Source organism: Microtus pennsylvanicus, chromosome 8, assembly GCF_037038515.1.
Source record: "Microtus pennsylvanicus isolate mMicPen1 chromosome 8, mMicPen1.hap1, whole genome shotgun sequence".
Classification (NCBI taxonomy): Eukaryota; Metazoa; Chordata; class Mammalia; order Rodentia; family Cricetidae; genus Microtus; species Microtus pennsylvanicus.
Window position 1 is genome coordinate 86,399,760 of NC_134586.1, and position 17,071 is coordinate 86,416,830.

The following is a 17,071-nucleotide window of genomic DNA, read 5'->3' on the forward strand; positions in this document are numbered from 1 at the left end:
CTCTAAGACATTAGGCAGAATGGAATGAGTGAGGAATATCCTGTCAGCTTACATTTTTGTTCATGAGGATAGAGGGAGAGAGAGGCAGATAGAGGGATAAGTGGAAGATAGATAGGTGGACAGATAGATAGATGATAGATAAATAGATAGACAGACAGACAGACAGACAGACAGACAGACAGACAGAGACAGATTGCCCTGGGTAGACAATATCTTCCTGGAACCTAATGTAGAATGTGAACACTTTACAAATAAACCATTTTATCTTTGAAATTATCGTTAAGTTTAATGGATGTATTGAGGCTAAACACCTAAGGACAGAGAACTGAACACCTAAGGCAAAGCTGTTGGGTGAAGGAACGAAAACATAAATGAAATAAAATTTTAGCTTCTGAGATTTCGTACATTCTGTCTCCACTTCTGAAAATGCTTGGATTGTTTTTAGAATCATGGTAAAAAAAGTTGAAAGGGAATCCACTGTTACCCAGATGAAACAAAGCCATAGGTACGTATTTCCCATGAAATACAATATAGAATTTTTTAAATACTGTTTGGGATTTTTTTATTGATTTTTATTGAGCTCTACATTTTTCTCTGCTCCCCTCCTTCCCTTATTTTTCCCTGCCTCTCCCCTCCCCTTCAATCCTCTCCTAAGGTCCCCATGCTCCCAATTTACTTAGGAGATCTTGTATTTTTCTGCTACCCATGTAAGATCCTCATTGTTGTCTAGGATCTCTGGAATTGTGATTTGTGAGCTGGCTTTCTTTGCTTTACATTTAAAAACCACTTGTAAGTGAGTACATGTGATAATTGTCTTTCTGAGTCTGGGTTACCTCACTCAAAATGATGTTTTCTAGCTCCATCCATTCTTCTGCAAAATTCAAGATGTCATTTTTTTCTGCTGTATAGTACTCCATTATGTAAATGTACCACGTTTTCCTTATCCATTCCTTGGTCGAAGGGCATGTAGGTTGTTTTCAGTTTTTGGCTATGACAAACAATGCTGCTGTGAACATAGTTGAGCCCATGTCTTTGTGGCACGATTGAGCATCCTTTGGATATATACCCAAAAGTGGTATTACTGGGTCTTGAAAAAGGTTGTTTCCTAATTTTCTGAGAAATTGCCAAATTGACATCCAAAGGGGTTATAACAGCTTGCATTCCCACCAGCAATGCAGAAGTGTTCCCTTTATCCCACAACCTCTCCAGCATAAGTTGTCATCAGTGTTTTTGATCTTGGCCATTCTTACAGGTGTTAGATGGAATCTCAGAGTTGTTTTGATTTGCATTTCTCTAATGACTAAGGATGTTGAGCATTTCCTTAAGTGTCTTTCAGCCATTTTAGATTCCTCTGTTGAGAGTTCTCTGTTTAGGTCTGTACTCCATTTTTTTTTTTTGTTGTTGTTCTTTTAATGACCAATTTCTTGAGTTCTTTGTATATTTTGGAGATCAGACCTTTGTCTGAAGTGGGGTTAGTGGAGATCTTTTCCTATTCTATAGGCTGTCATTTTGTCTTGTTGACCATGTCCTTTGCTTTAGAAAAAGCTTTTAAGTTTCAGGAGGTCCCATTTATTAATTGTTTCTCTCAGTGTGTATGCTACTGAGGTTATATTTAGGAAGTGGTCTCCTGTGCCAATGTGTTTCAGTGTAATTCCTACTTTCTCTTCTATAAGGTTCAGTGTGGCTGGCTTTATGTTGAGGTCTTTGATCCATTTGGACTTTAGTTTTGTGCATGGTGATATGTATGGATCTTTTTTTCATTCTTCTACATGTTGACATACAATTATGCCAGCACCATTTGTTAAATATGCTTTCCTTTTTCCATTTGATATTTTTTTTTGCTTCTTTTTCAAAAATCAGGTGTTCAAAGATGTGTGGATTAATATCTAAGTCTTTGATTCAGTTCCATTGGTCTTCCTGTCTGTTTTTATGCCAATATCAGGCTGTGTTCAATACTGTAGCTCTGTAGTAGAGTTTGTATTCAGAGATTATGATGCCTCCAGAAGTTCTTTTATTGTACAGAATTGTTTTGGCCATCTTGGGTTTTTGCTTTTCCATATGAAGTTGAGAACCATTTTTTCGAGGTTTATGAAGAATTTTGCTGGACATTGCGTTGAATCTGTAGATTGCTTTTGGTAAGATTGCCATTTTTACTATTTAATTCTACCTACCTAAGAACAGGGGAGATCTTTCCACTTTCTGGCGTCTTCTTCAATTTCTTTCTTCAAAGATTTAAAGTTTTTAAGTAAGAGTTGAATAGTTTATCATTCATTCATTCATGTGTGTATTAACATATTTTCCATCTTGTTCTAGTATAAGGAGATCAACGATATGGAAAATGCTTTTGAAATATGTTTTGTCATCTAAATGTGAAATATGCCCTAATGGTACCTCTGAAAATAAAAAAAAAATAAAGTATATTTTGAGAGCCTGAGAAAAATCAAATGAATTAATGCATTGTTTAAAACAACCATAGTACTCTTAGTAAATAATTTGGGCTCTGAAAATTGTAGACATATCTGAATCTTCCCATGTGAGCTTTTTTTTAATCTGCTTGGGACTAAAAGATGATCACTTAAAAATTTGGGAACTAGATGATGGGGCTGGAAAATAGGACTCTTTATCAAGGGTGATGATTAATAGATACTTAGATCATGTTATCAAAAATGGTTGGCCTCTGTCAAAAAGACAAAAAAAAAAAGGGAATCAGAGAACCTTGAACTCCATACCCATACAGACAGGTCTAACAGTCTCAAAATGAGGGTTTCTTCCCATCGTTGTGGCCACATGTCCTTTCTGTCACCTCGGTTTAGTCCAAATGGCCGAAGTAGGAAGCTGACTATTAAAAACATGCACCGTAATTTTAATACAAACTTACTTCCATGCAAAGGTGACAACTTGAAGAAAGAATAACGACAATAGTGTAGAAATGCAGATGTTCATAGACCTCAAAACTGTATCAGCAGCCACTTGAAAACTCAGCATGTAGATTAAACATTACTAACCATCTTTTTCTATTTTCTGTTATTCTCCTCTTCTCTCCACTTTTTGTCCTTCATTTCAAGTTTCCTCAATTCTTTAGTAAATAGATTTTTTTTCGTCTTCCTAAAATATAGGTAATGTGTCTGGAGAGATGGTTCAGATATTAAGAATACTGGATGCTTTTGCAGAGGACCTACATTTTATCCCAAGCAACAACATGGCTTCTAAAAATCATCTGTAACTCCATTTCTAGGGGACTTAATGTCAAATTCTAGCTTCTTCAGCCACAGGGCAGGCAAGGAGTACACAGACATACATGTAGATAAAGCAGCTATACACTTGTAAATTATAATCAAAAATTAAAAGTTTAAGATACAATAAAACCTAAGTATTATTCCCCAACCTGAAATATTGGTCTTGGATTTATGTTCCAAATTGGTTGGACCTATTCTAAGCAAACAGATGTATAAATATATTAGTTTATAAATCAAATAAATTTTGAGATTTATTTTTATAATAAAAATATCCTTGCATCTGTAAAGGGGAGCCCAGGAATTCTTTTTTGTAGGGAAAGCTTCCTTAGCAAATATGCAACATCAATTCCTTCTCAGTAATTCCTATATATCTCCTTAGAAAGACGTCTGTTATGTGAAATAAGATACACCTGCATGTCCAATTCTAAATGTCAGTGTCGTAAACACTTGCAAACTACAAATGAAAAGGAAAATATACTCCCAACCATTCTATTCCAATATTTTATTCTTTTTATCAGAAGGATTTGAAATAAAATGCATTCTCTCTAGTCTCACTTCTCAAACTCTCCCCCATTGTTTTGACATGCAGGACAGCTTTCCAGGTCTGAGCTCGGGAGGAAACGCTTCCATAAGATTTGTGCTCACCACGACTATACATTATCATAAAACTATTATTCAAATGCCAGAACAAAGGTACCTAATCTTCAACAAAAGGCACAGAGTTAATTGCCATTTTTGACATCTTAAGGAACTAATCACGATTCTGTAAGGACCCAAGGAAGCATAGGTGGAATGGTTTTTCAAAGTTTCCTTTCTAGTCTGGAAAGTAAGTTGCTGATTCTTCACTTTCAACTTGTAAGAAAATCTGCAAACTGAACAGTTAGTACGTGCCTTAGAGTCTAAAGACTTATCTTGGAATATGAAATGGTTGGGAAAAAAATAAAAAGTAATTACTTCATGTAGATAACTCCGTGGGATAATCCTAGGTGGTTGGTCTGGAGTTATGCTAAGATAGGAGAATTGGGCTCTGTTAGGGAAATTATAAAACAAATTTAAAAAGGAATCATAAGAGAGGGTATTTTAGAGTTTAAAAATAATGAGTTTGATCTGAACATAAAGTTTCAGAAGTTGTAACTTGAATCCTTGAGGGATAGATCAAGTCAATTCAAATTGCATATGATGGAGGAATGTGGGCTAAGACAGGAAAAGAATCCCGTGGTTCCTTTGGGACAGGAAGCACAGCATCCCTCAAGTTCCCTGACAATGCTTTACTTTTTCTTTGTCCTTTGAGTCTTCAGCTAGCTGTTTCTGAATGCCAGAAATACCATTCCCCCTCCTCTGCCTCTTCTTCAGTTGTCTGTTTGAATGCCTAGGAATAGATTGCTGCCACCTGCCACCTCTCACTATGACTTCACTAGGATTCACAAGATAGGGCAAGGACATTCTCTATTTTTTTCTCAAGACTTTGCTCACCGAAAATTCTTCAAAATTCTTGTTTTCCTAACTAATGTCATTATTTTAATATATCTTTTATTGCAGACATTATACTTTTCATGTATATCACCATGTGCTTAATATCTGGTACTTAATGCATGGTATATGATGCCACATTGGAACATAGAGGCTTTTGCATCTTAACCAGTTAGGTGATATTATAGATCATTTAGTTAAACACCATGGCACATGCACACACAGAGAGACACACATACACACACAGATGCACACACACACACATGCAATCTTGAAGAGTTCCTCAAGGTTCACTTATCTTTGATCTCTGACCATCAATTTTGGAACACATTGTCAATAGCAGCCATTTGATCAATGAAATAAAAATAAAAGAAAGCATCTTAAACAAATGGGGCTAGTAAAACTGGATGTTAACATGTAAAAGAATGCAAATAGATCCACATCTATCACCCTGCACAAAACTCAAGTCCAAATGGATAAAAGACCTCAACATAAATCCAGTTATTCTGAGCCTGATAGATGAGAATGTGGGAAATATCCTTGAATGCATGAAGCATGATTAATAAAACCTCAGGGTCAGAAATTGGGGTTCAACCTGAAGATCTGAAAAGCAAAACAGCCAGCCACTGGCTCTTTCCTTGACTTCAGTCTGAAACTGGCGATCCTGCCTCTAGGAATCTCAGAAGGAGACTGCCTTGAGAACTCTCTCACCCCCTCCTCCCATTTCATATTCCTCTCTAGGGCTGGAATTAAAGACGTGCACCACTGGGATTAAAAGGCATGCACCACCAAATTTCTATGAAAACTAGGGTGGCTATACCATAATCTGGTCTGTAAGGCAAGCCAGTGGGACTGGTTTAGTCTCAGTTTTTCAGACAGTCTTTATTTATTAAAATATGATTGAACTACCACTACAAATGTGTTGGCACAGAAGACCACTTCCTGGACAGACCACCAATAGCACAGATACTAAGATCAACACCTAATAAATTGGATGTCATGAAACTGAAAATCTGCTGTAAGGCAAAGGACATAGTCAATATGACAAAACAGCAGGCTACAGAATAGGAAGAGCTCTTTACCAACCCCACATCTGACAGAGGGCTGATCTCCAAATTATATAAAAAAATCAAGAAACTAGACATTAAAAACCCAAATAATTCAATTAAAAAATGGAGTACAGATCTAAATAGAGAATTCTCACAAAAGAATCTCAAATGACTGAGAAAAACTTAAAGAAATGTTCAACATCCTTAGCCATCAAAGACATGTAAATCAAAATGACTCAGATTCGATCTTGTACATGTCAGAATGACTAAGATAAAATAAAACACACCTGGAGCTTATGATGGAGAAGGTGTGAAGCAAAAGAACACTCCTCCATTGCTGGTGCGAGAGCAAACTTGTACAGCCACTTTGGGTGTGTACCCAAAGGATGTTCAATCATAACACAAGGACACTTGCTCAATTGTATTCATAGCAGCTTTATACAGAATAGTCAGAACCTGGAAATAATCTAGATGTCCCTCAACTGAAGAGTGGACAAAGAAAATGTGGCACATACACAGTGGAGTACTACTCAGCTGTTACAAACAATGACACCATGGAACGCCAAGGCAAATGAATAGAACTAGGAAAACAAAATCTTTCTGAGTGAGGTAACCGAGACCTAGAAAGACAAACATGGTATGTGCTTGCTTCTAAGTGGGTATTAGCTGCAAAGTACAGGACAACCATGTTACAGTCTACAGCCCCAGAAAGATTTGGTAACAAGGGAACCCAAGAAGGATACTCAGATCTCCCTGGGAAGGGAAAATAGAAGAGAATCCATGGGTGGTCTGGGGCTGTTGGCAACAATCTATGAGTATAGAAGAATATCATTAGGCATCATGACACTAACATCTTCTTTTTATAAATTTTATGAATTTGGTTATATCCTAGGTCTCTGGGACATCCAGACTCTGGGTCCTCCAGCAGTGTCAGGGTGGGCTCACTTTCACGGCATGGGTCTAAGGATGGATTAGTTATTGGTTGGCCACTCCCACTGTCTCCGAGCCACCTTTACCCCCAGCAAGTCCCTTAGGTAGGACAGACTATAGGTCAAAGGTTATGTGGCTGGAAGGCTTCATTCATCAACTGGTGGGAAAGATATAGAAAATCACAGTCAAACATCAGGCAGAACTTGGGAATACTGCTGAAGAAAAGGAGGAAGGATTGGAGGTGCCAGACGGGTCAGTGACATCACAGGCAAAGACATGGAATCAACTAACCTGGGTTCATAGGAACTCAGAGACTGAACCCACGACCAGGGAGCCTGCATGGACTTAGACCAACAACCAGGGAACCTGGACTTAGACCCTCTGCATATATCTTACAGTTGCTTAGCTTGGTCTTGTAGGGTTCCTAACAGCAGAAGCAAGAACTGACTCTCACTCTTTTACTGGCTTTGGGTTGCTGGGTTACTATGCTTAGCCTTAAAACAAGACAAGATGCTTAGTCTTACTGCAACTTGTTATGCCATGTTTTTTGTTGCTCATGGAGGACTTCCCCTTTCTGAATAGAAATGAAGGAGGAGTACACTGGGTAGGAGGAACGGGAAAAGAGTATATATAAAAATATATACATACAGAGAGGTGGTCTAAATGGGATTGACAAGTAACAAAGGGAGACAGAACCCCAAGTGGACAGTTTCTGTCACAAAATGAAGCCTCTATTTCTGGGAATGGGTTACATTCAATTGATCTGTTGGCCAAAAAGACCCCAATGGGAAATCACAAATAACCCAGGCTATTGCCTAGGCTTTTAGTTGCTTCCACACACTGATGCTAAGGCTCTTTTGCTAAAGACAATATCCACTATACTTACTAAACATGGAGAAGTTGATCTGGTGTTTACCTATAGTCTCCACTCCTACTGACTAGTGTTCATGGTGGTGGAAGGTACTCTGTTCTTTACCAAAGGAGAAAGGTAAATACCAATCCAGTTACAAACACTTTAATGTATAATGGCGACCTGCTTACAAGATGCACAGTACAATAATGGCACAAATCTTGTGGGATTGAACAAACTATATCCGATTGGATTTAAGAACCCCTGGATGTTATGGAATCCATCTGCAACACTGCTGGCATGGCCAAGATTGTGAGACTAGATCAGACAGAGACATAGGGAAAACCAAATACTACTGTTCTGCTAAAGGACTGTATCAATAAAGTGATTCCTGATCACATTCTGCTCATTATAATCTCTCATAGATCAGTGTCTTCCTTGGGCATCATCAGCGAGGCTTTCTTCTATAGTAAATAAGAACAAATAAAGAGACTTGCATTTGTACAATAAGCAGAGAATGACAGAACTTGGAATACTCAGTCCTTCATGGTCTCATCAAATCCCTCACCTCAGGGTTCAGGGAAACCTGCAGAATAGAAGGCAGAAATATTGTAAGAGCCAGAGAGAATAGAGAACACCTAGGAAACAAGGCCTCTAAACACAACAGGACCAACAAACACCTGAGCTCACAGAGACAGTAACAGCACGCACAGAGCCTGCACAGGTGTGGGACAGATGCGCCAGTGCTGAGAGAAGAAGTGGACGTAAGCTCACATCCCTAACTCAGACTCCATCTCCAACCAATAATTCCTTGCAAATAAAAAATTAGTGTTCTCCAATGGGAACTCACTGGGTATTTAAACCACACTTAATGACAGGCCCCATGCCTACTAGTAGATAGATACAAAAACAAAAACAAAGACTTCATGGCGGTTTTTTTTAGAGGTTTTTTATCCTAAAATTCTTCAATCCTTTCTTTCTTTCTTTCTTTCTTTCTTTCTTTCTTTCTTTCTTTCTTTCTTTCTTTCTTTTTTTCTCTTTTTCTGTGTTTTTGTCTGTATTTCTTTCTATCTGTCGGTCTTTCTACTGGTCCTTTCTGTTTTTGTGTATATCTTATCTTTTCCAGTTTTCTCTTTTTCATGGGGTTTCTATGTATATGAAACTCTGTGTCTCTGCATCTATAAGTATTTCTTGAGCTTTTTCTTTGACTCTTTTTCTTCTGTTTTGTCCTATACTGGTTTATTTCTACTTTATATTATTATTATTATCATTACTATTATTGCTAATTGTCATTATTATATATCTGTTTTTATTCTAATGAAAGAAAAAGTAAGGGTGTGGTTGTGGGTTTGACTGTGTAGGGAAGTTGGGAGAATCTGGGTTTAGTAGTGGGAGGGGAAACAATAATCAGGATATATTGTCTGAAAAAAAATATTTTCAATTAAATATGTATATCAAAGTTCAAAAGACTTATCCAACAAATGATTGCAGATAAATAATTAATAAAGATTGAGAAGCTGGGAAATAGGTAGTTGAGAAGTTTATAAAAGAAAAGTTCAAAATTAGTAAGTGAAAACAAAGAAACATACAAATTATGATGAGACTGTGATGGCCAGTTGCTTGCATCTGGAATCAACTAAAACACAAACCACTGGTAACCCTGTGAGAGATTTTCTTAATCAAATTTATTTTATAGGATAACCCATCCTGTCTTATGTGGTGTTTCTAGCTGTGATAAAGCACCATGCCCCAACAACTTAAGGAAGAAATGGTTGGTTTCACCTCACACTTTGTAAACCACATAGGACAAGTACCACCCCTGAGAGACTGGTCTACACACATCGATCATCATTCAAGAGAAGGCATCAGAAACTTTCTCACAGGGCAGTCTAGTAGGAGCACTCTTTTAGTTTAGGTTCTCTATTCCAAAATCACTCTAGCTTGTGTCAAGACAACCTAAAATCTCGATAGCATATGCCCTAAATTTGAACAGCTGTTTCTGATGGCAGTGTAAATTAAAAGACATGAAGACGGAAACTTAGCTTTTGGTCTTCTTGCATTTACTTTGTCTGGCAAGTTTATTCTGTTCCTGAGACAGCAGATCTGCATTTTGAATTTCCAGCTTAGAAAGAAGATGAGTAACACCTCAGAAATCCTCCAAGATTTAAGGCCAACATTAAAACTACTGAGACATACAGCCACGTAGACTAAGCAATTACTGAATTTTCAGCCAGTCTAATACCCCACTTTTATTCTATAAGTTTTATTTTTTCCTATAGAGGGTACTAGCAACTCCACTCCCTTACATTCTTCCAAATAAGAGCACACCAACTGGTGATCCACTACCAAATGGTCACCCTGAAGACATATACATACAAGTGATAGCATAGAGAAGGATGTATTTATATGCTTAGAAATACATAAACACACACACACATACACACACCATAGGTAGCACAGGAAAAGAGGGGACAAATTTGAAATCAGGTAAGAGGTGGAGGCTTCTTGGAGGTTTTGGAAGGAGAAAGGGGAAGTGAAAAAAATGACGTATTTATATTATAATTTCAAAAAATAGTATTTTGAAAATGCGAATAATAGTACTGTGCATACAAGTATAGCTATTCTACAAATTGTGAGATTAAGTATGTGTCTACCTAGAATTTCAATATTATATCCATAGTGTGATTGTTTTATAAGAAAGGGTTAAAAACATGATTGTTGATATATAAAAGTGCAGTATTTATGTCCTAGGATATAATGCTTCAGTTATAAGGAGCACAATTATGAAATTGGCATGGATTGTTTACCAGAACATAGGAGAAAATGATATAAAGCTTTAAAAGGTACATGAAAATGTAGCATGATACCATTTGTGTAAATTCTAGAGCCATGCAAGTCATTACCCATCTCTTAAAATAACCACTTATTTGAAATATAGAGAATAACATATTATCAATTATTTATTTTCAGTATATAATTAGTATTTTATAAGAATTCTCTCAGATGTTTTTTCTCTCCAAGATTTTTGTATTTAAATTCTTTTTTAATACAGTACATATTGGTCATATTTTTTTCTTTCCTCTTGCTTCTCTGAGAGCCTTCCCAGCTCCTCACTCTCCTTCAGTTTCAAGTGTTCTCTATTTCTCCCTAAAAGAAACAAAATCAAGATGAACAAATAAACCAAAAACCTGTTAGATAAGCAATGCTAAAATTAAACAAAACAAAAGCCCCCCTCAAAACAAAGCCAAAACAAAACAACAAAAACAAAAACAAACCAGAGCCCATTTTATTTTGACCCACTACTCCTGGGCATGGGGTCTGTCCTGAAGGTTTAATGTTAGGAAATTGAAAACTGATATATCTGAATAAATAAAGAAGGCAACCATGAAACACCTAATACACTGGAGAGAGTTTTATGGTGGACAGGTTTGGTAGCAGGACACAAACGGTAAAAGGTAACAAAAGCACAGCACAGTACGTGTACAAGCAGAGTTCACGCGTGAGGTGACATCATGTGTGCTCCCATGTATAAAGAGCTCAGTTCTGTACACCCGAGTCTCAGAAAGATGAGCAAGCAACAAAGGCACTAAGCTGTATGCCTATTAGTATGTGTGTGTGTGTGTGTGTGTGTGTGTAAACATACTTCATTGATTTACTCGAGCTATGTCCATGCCTATATAAATTTCCTCTGAAGTTTCTTAAAGTCTTTTTCCCTCTTCTTATGCCTTGAGGCTGGCATCAGACTCTTCATTTGGTATTTAGAAGAGCCAGGCCTCTGTCTTTCTGCTCCGATTAGAACAGTGCCTGCCTTTGCAGGTTGGCTCAAGTCTTGCTCTTCCCTTGTAAAGTGATCTGCTCTGTCCACAGGGAAGCAGCATTCGGGACCTGAATCTTCCCATTCCCCATTCCATCTTCTTGGCCTTGGTCATTCATCCGCCTTATCAAAGCCGATGCCTTTGCCTTTCTTACTGACTCTTTCATCCTTGTTGTCATCAGCTCTTACCTTGATCTTCTGGGATTCAGGGTTACACTGCTCTTAATAGTAGTGTTTTTCTGCTGGGTCAAACCACACCCCATTCTTCTTCCAGTAGAAATGTCTGTTACTTGCAATGTCCTTTTTTCCCCATTTTTATTTGTGCCATGGATACAAAGATCCTCATTTTCAAAACCATCAGACATCTCCTGCAAGGTCAGCTTACCATGAACATTACCCATATTAAGACAGGAAGACTGAGATATGAAATTTGAGATGACTCAAAAAGAAAACATCATTGTCTAATAAGACATTCCCACACCGACAGTGGGAGAGCATTTGAGTGATATAGTCAGAAAAGAAATTAGTGAGCTTTAGGGGGTTAGGTAAAAATTTTAAAAATGGTCATTGACATATATCTTTGCAATAGGACTTATTAGTAATCCATAGTTATTTGCATTAATATAAATACACCTGTTTTCCCTTTTTGCCAACTGAAGTTGTTGTGTGTGATGATTTAAAGCACTGCAAATATGTTGGACTAAAAAGTTCATATAATTGTTGTACAAAGTTTAACTGGACTCCTCATGATGGCAAAGCTCTTTCTCTGTGTCTGTCAAAATATTCTGTTTCAATTTGGTAGACATTATCCTTCCGTAGCCTTTGTTCATTTATTCACTGACGTTTTCACGTGTTTATTTCTAAATTAGTTCTCCATTGTATCTCAAGTATATTCTGTGTTATAATTCTGTCTAATGATGGGATCATTATCTTTAAAGGTACGGTTTCCAGACAGTCGTTCAGCGCTCTAACTGCTCTTCCAGAGGATGCAGCTTCATTTCCCAAGAGCCACATGGTGGCTCACAACTATTTGTAAATAGTTTCAGCAAATCCAACATCTTCTTTTGGTCTCCACAGGTACCAGGCAAGCAAGTGGTCCATAGACAAACAGGTAGTCAAAAGGCATAAAATAAATGTAAAAGATACATTTTCTGTCACCCCATCTCTTTTTGCTACTCTCATCCTTTCGAGCTGATTAGGGCTGATGTATTCATTGCACAATAACTTACATGTTTTTCCCTTTCTTACAAAATAGTTTTATTAACTATGTTAATGTTATAGAATGGAGGGGAAAGAGCACATAGCCATTAGAAACCTGTTTATATTCACTGGAAAAAAAGAATATGTGACCTATCACTTCCATACAGAAATACAGTTTGCTGAGAGGCATTACCTTTATTTTCAGAATTTTCTTAATGGCTATTAGTGGGGAACATAATCAAATAAAATATTTTAAAATTAGTTCTTATTTTCCACTTCAGTGTTTATTTCTGGCTTCTTGGGATTTTTTTTTTGATGCAGACTAAATAATTAAGGAAACAGTCTGAAATTGATAGAAAATCATGTTTCATTTTTTAAATGCCCTTTTAGAAGAAAGTACAACAAAATAAATGTTATGAACTGTTCTTGAAGTCGTAAAGGATGCAATAACCAAATCCAGTGGCCGATTTTGTTGTTGTTGTTGCATATTGAATTTGATTTCCTGGATGAGGGTACTTCACCCTTGGTTTCTTTCTTTTCTTTCTTTCTTTCTTTTTTTTTTTGCCTTAGCTGGTTTATTTTGTTTCATTGAGTACAAGCTGTATGCTCTGCGTATTCCTCCTCTCCTCCCTAGGATACCTCTCCTTTCTCTTTTCTTTATGATAATTTTATGGTTGGATCCTTTACTATTATATTATTATTATCAATTTTGCACACTAACTTTAGTTCCCCCTCCTCCCTTTCCCCTCATTCACTCCTCAGAAAGGGGAAGGTCTCCCATGGGGAGGCAACATCACACTTGTATTCATTCCTTTATACATTCATTCACTCACCCATTAGCTCATCCTTTGGGCATTTGCTCATTTTAATAGAAATTTTTAATTTCTTTGAGAATTTCCTACATGGGTACCCTAACATCATTTCCATCCCCCTTCCTTTCTTCCTTTCTCCATCCCTTCTCCAAGTGCTCCAGCATCTCTTTCTCTCTCTGTCTCTGTCTGTCTCTGTCTCTTTGTCTCTGTCTCTCTCTCCCTCTGTCTCTGTCTCTTTGTCTCTGTCTCTCTCTCCCTCTGTCTCTGTGTCTCTGTCTCTGTCTCCCTCTGTCTCTGTCTCTGTGTCTCTGTCTCTGTCTCTCTGTCTCTCTGTCTCTCTCTCTCTCTCTCTCTCTCTATATATATATATATATATATATATATATATATATATAATTTATTGTGTGTTGGTAAAATCACATCTTAGATTTTTGTTTATAGTTGTGTAAAATATAATGTACGTTATACTGTACTTTGAATATATTATATACACATACCCAAATAAGAAAAAGTCATAAGAAAAATAAAAGTTCGGGATATTTAAAATACAAAGTATATAATCATATTCCTAGCATGTAACAGAAAGCATGGACAGTAAACTACAACCAGAGCTCTGTGGCAATACAGAGATCCTCGTGTGTTTCTGTAGGATGCAAGTAACCAACTGTAGGAAAGTACTTCAGAAAGCTAAATATTAGCTAAATAAAGAAAATAAAGTGTGTTGTAGTGAACACTGCATAAAAACAGAGAACAAGGAGCTCTTTATCAATATTTTTTTCCAGAAAAATAGAAAAAGCATTTGGTTCAGATAAGGACAAGTAAGTTTCAGCCGGGCGGTGGTGGCGCACGCCTTTAATCCCAGCACTCTGGAGGCAGAGGCAGGCAGATCTCTGTGAGTTCGAGACCAGCCTGGCTAGTTCCAGGAGCGGCTCCAAAACCACAGAGAAACCCTGTCTCGAAAAATCAAAAAAAAAAAAAGTAAGTTTCACAGGGATTTGAGCATGGAATGAATTATTCATTCCTTCAATCCTTCCTTCCGAAGACAGTAAATGAACAACCACTAAGCTGGGGATTGTTTTTAAGGCCCAGATTGAGAGTCGTGAATGAACAGTCCAGATCTTTCTTTTACCAGATTTCATTCTGATTGCAAGAGATATGCGGAAACCAAGAAAACAAACACAAAATCAGCGTATGGCACTCATTGTGCTGGCTAATTTTATGTCAACTTGACACAGGCTAGAGTCATCTGAGAGAACTGTTTGAAAAACGTCTCTGTAAGGATACACTATAGGCAAACCTGTAGGGCATTTTCTTAATTAGTGATTGTGGGTGTGGCCATCCATTGAGTTGCATTCTATAAGAGAGCAGGCAGAGCAAGCAAGCCATGATGAGCAAACCTGCCAGCAGCACCCCTTCATGGTCTGCGCATCAGCAGCTGCCTTCCTGCCTCCAGGTTTCTGATTTATTAGAGCTCCTGTTCTGACTTCCTTCAGTGGCAAACAGTTGATGCGGAAGTGTATGCCAAATAAACCCCTTCCTTTTCAACCTGCTCTTGTTCATAGAGTTTTATCACAGCAATAGTAACTTTGACTGGGAAAGAAATTTGCACCAGGATACTGAGTTGTTACTGTGACAAACCTGAACATGTTGTTTTTGGAGGAACTGTAGAAGGACTTTGGAACTGTGGGCCAGAAAAGCCATTGGGCATTCAAAGTCTGGTGAACTCTGTGAGAGAGTATTGAAAGAAATACAGACAATGGAGGCCTGGCTTAGGAAGTTGTTGAGCGGAATTTGAAAGTTACTTAGAGACTATTGGGGGCGTTGCATATTTATTATTATAAATTAAGATTCTGTAATTCTGGTCAGTTGGAGATGAAGAGTCAGCCTTGTTCACAGGAGACAAGCACCGTACCATCAAAATAAGATCTTTGCTTTTCTGGGACAATTGATGCTGGTTACCTGGAGCTGAGAAGTTAGCAGGGACTAAGAAGAGACCAGTATGGTTGAGGTAAAATCTTCTGGGAAGTGTTTTTCTGAGAATCAGGGCACTAGAGCTGTGTTCCAGAGGCAGCCATGGTGGCTGGTACTTCATCAGCTGGCAGCTGAACTTGATAGTAGAAAAGCCACCCAGGCAGTACTGGTTTTGATCATGTGAACAAGTCATGAAAAACAGCTGAGGCTTGCCAAGGTAAGATTAGAGATGGTGCAGCCTAAGTAGCAGTTGAGACCCCAGAATGGAAGAGGTCATGCAGAGAAGTTGAGGCTTGCCACCATAAAGAAAGCCCAGGGAGAGGCTGTTGGTGAAAGAGTAGCCCCGTTGCCACAGAAGACCCCAGCAGTTTGGAGAAGGTGGTACCGTGGAATGACTGCCAAGAACAGCAGCAGTAGAGTGGACCCAGCTGGAGCCTAGAAGACAAGCTGTGTGCTGGAAAAGGCGGAGCCCAAGAAGTGACACAAACCCCTCCCTCAGAGGCGCCCCGAAAATCCTGAGTAAATCCCAGGTAATTGGACATTGCGTTATTTACATCATTGGAGTTTGGTTTTGCTTTGTTCAGTTTATGACTGTGCCCTGGTCTTTCCCTTTTGAAGTAAGAAAACATTCTACTTAGTTTTATAGGCGACTAATGTTGAGAGATTTTGAACTTTTACCAGGAGATTTTAGATTTTATTTATTTATTTACTTTGAGATTTTAGATATTAAACAAGACTGTGGGTTTTTAAAGAGAATGATCTTTAAAAATGTTTGAATTGGTAAAAGCTGAGGACTTTTAAGTTTGTAATACAGTTTACATTTGTGATATTTAGTAACCTGAGATCTTGGGGATAAACCAAAAGAGGAAAGGTTATGTATTAATCAGTGAAGTATTTGTGTATCAAGTTGACAAAGTGTTTACTGTACTGACTAATTTTATGTCAACTTTATACAGTCTAGGTTTATAGAGAGGAGAGAATTTCAAAGAACCCCAACTGATAAATGGCACTTGGCAAGCTTGTAGATTATTTTCCTAATTAGTGATTGATGTGGGAGGGCCCAGTGTATTGTGGGCCACTCCTTGACTGGTGGTTCTGGGTTCTATAAGAAAGCAGACTGAGCAAGTCATGAGGAGCAAGCCAGTAGCCGCACCCTTCTATGGCCTCTGCATTTGCTCCTGCCTCCAGGTTCCTATTGTTTGAGTTCCTGTCTGACTTCCTTCAGTGATGAACAGTGATGTGGAAGCAGAAGCCAAATATAATCTCCCCTCCTCAACTTGCTTTTGGTTATTGTGTTTCAATATATAGCAATAGTAACCCTAACAAGAACACTTCTGTAAAAATAGTTTTATCAAAGAGCGAGCTGAAATGATCTGGGGAAACCTTCCTAGGAGGTGAAAATGAAAACAGAATCTCAGTGGCTGAAGGATACAGACCTATGTATATATTCAGGAGTTTCACGCTGAGTAGACCATATGCGTAAGAGCTTTTGTTTCAATTCTATGTAGTATATTCTATCTGCAGGGAGGTGGTCCTTCTTATTCTACTTTCCCAACTGATATTAACAGAGACAAGAAAGAGAAGGTACCATTAGGTTGGATATGCATTGCTTGTAAAGTCTAGTAATGGGCTCAGATTTATTTGAGCCTATTCATGAAAGTATATAGACTTTAATCAGAGCATGGTGATAAGTCTAGTTTGTATTTTATGACCTCATTTTATTTTCTTTGTGGCTGGAA